Source organism: Montipora capricornis, chromosome 10 (assembly GCF_036669925.1).
Source record: "Montipora capricornis isolate CH-2021 chromosome 10, ASM3666992v2, whole genome shotgun sequence".
Classification (NCBI taxonomy): Eukaryota; Metazoa; Cnidaria; class Anthozoa; order Scleractinia; family Acroporidae; genus Montipora; species Montipora capricornis.
In genome coordinates this window covers 43,546,264-43,548,763 of record NC_090892.1, presented here as the reverse complement: position 1 = coordinate 43,548,763, position 2,500 = coordinate 43,546,264, and positions in this window count along the sequence as shown.

Sequence of the window (2,500 nt, the reverse complement as noted above, 5' to 3'; positions counted from 1 at the left end):
ATGGAACAGTCTGCCTAAATCTTCTGAGACTGTAACTATTTTTAAAAAGAAACTTAAAACCTTTCTTTTTTGCAATTATTTTAACCCGCAGATAGTTATACGATTTTACTTAGTTATTTTTTGTTACATAAGATTACATATATAATTCAGATATTTAGCTTCCCACTGTAAGCGCATTGAGAATTTTAAATGCCCTGACAATGCCTATTATTATATTATAATATTCACATTTCTCCCGCATTTGTTAGCCAGTTATGGGAGACTACTATGATTTTCTTGCTATCCTGTTGGCAGTAACATCCCTTGAGTTTCCTTTTGTGGATTCCTTAAGGCGATTCCGGTTTCTAGGTTCCAAATTTTCCATACGCCTTCCTTGTTATTTCATGCGAAAAGAAAGCTTGCGTGACTCTGCTTTATGTGAAGAACGCACTATTTTAAATTAGGATATAAGTGTAAATCACTAAATGTCAACACCTTACCGTTGTAATCACAAATTGAATGAAACCCTTTCCTGTTTACAAAATCGCTCTTGTGTACAATTGGACCTTGCATGCGTATGTGGGTTCCATTGATGCATCCAATAACTCCAGGAAACCCTCCCTTTTCAAAAAAGCCTTGCTTTATTTGTTGCCTTTCAGCAGCTGTTGATGGCCATCGTATAAACTTGTACTGCTTTCGAGCAAGGGCTGTTGACACCCTTCTGACAATTCTTGAGATAGTGCATTTAGGAATGCCACTGACTGTGTTGCCTACCACTTCAAAAAGACTACCACTTGCGAAAAAACGAAAAGGTCAAAAAGAACCTCTTCCTGAGGTGTAAAGCATGGTTTCTTTTGGTTCCTCTTTCGAGGTCAGCAGCAAGCGTATCGGTGATAAACTGAATGGAATCCAGTGAAAATCCGTAGTGTGACTTAATCTCGACCTTAGAGAGACCATTGAGCAAATTTTCATTGCGGTTAAAAATTCTTTTATGCCTAGTTTTAATGCCACTAAAAAGCAAATCAACCGCCATGTTCTTTCACTGATTTTACAAGAACACGTCATTTTAAGCAGTGGTTAACAAGTTAACTGTCGTAACGAGGTACGTTAAATTTAACCTATGGCTAGAAAAAATTTAACCATGGTTAACAATAACCGGCATTCGAGCAACCGAGACTAATCCTCGGTTAATTTTTAACAATTGGTTAGGGGATTTAACTGTTTGTTAAGAGTTAACAATCTTTCGAGCAGCCGGGGCCTGATGATTGTTAACTGCTACCACAGAGCCACCGGTCACTCTGGTGTGGAATATACTCTGTCATTGATTCAGCAGAAATTTTGGATTACTGGCGTGCGATCAAGTGTTCACGATGTGACTAAGTCATGTTTTGACTGTCGTAAATGCAAGCACCTGCCTTCCAGCAGAAAATGGCAAGTCTCCCAGAGAATTGTGTGACTCCTTCTAAGCCACCATTTACGAGTGTAGGAGTATATTGTTTTGGGTCCTTTTACTGTCCGCCGCGGGAGAGATATGGCATACTTTTTAGCTGTCTTGCTGTTCGAGCTGTTCATATTGAAATTATTCATTTAAGAGCGAAAAGAAGCTTCACAAGGCTGAACAATTGAATCAAGTGCAAATCTATTAATTCCTCCTGCAACAAGATATCATTTGGTCATTTAATCCACCTGCTGCATCGCACCATGGAGACGTGCAGGAGAGGTGTATCAGGTCTGTGAGAAAGGTCATGAAGGCATTACTAAAGCAACAAATCCTGGATGACAAAGGCTTAAGCACTCTTATGTGCTAAGTGGAATCTATAGTGAATGGCAGACCAATGAATGATTTGCCAGTAATCGGATACCCATGTTATGCGCAAAGAACTCTGGGGTCGCCAGGGGGCAAATATTGCTAGTCGCTAGAAAGAAAATGTATGGCGAAAAGCTGTTTCCACGTCCAACAAAACGGATTTTGGAGAAAGATCAACACTTTTTCGCCGTATTTTTATCGCAAATGGACTTGGGGAATGTTGAGATGCAGAAAATGTAAGTTTTTGTTAGAACAACCGTGAAATATGTGACAAAAACTACGGATAAAGTTCTTTGCTTGCGTAATGTTCATGGCAAAATTTACATCCAGTAATGATCTAAGATATCACAAGGTTTAAATCGAGAGGAAATAACCCAATAAAGCCTTTTCAGTTTCAGTTTACGTGTGTACAGCCCGTTTTCTTATTAGTTACTTCTTTTATAAACAAACTATGGCTTCTGGAAATGTGCCTCCTCAAAGGAGCAAAGTCGTTGTCAGAGAAGACCGAAACTGTTTTTACCGCGCTATTGCTCTTTGGAGGGATGAAATGAGCAATGAGAAACATAAAGAAATCCGTAGGTTAAGTTCTACCTTGATTGAAAAAAATCCGAAGGTTTTTCAGCCATTGCTCTTCTCTTCAAACTCTATGAAGGAACATGTTAAGAAAAGAAAGAGCACGGGCACTTGGGCAGAAACTGTCGACATATTTAGTTG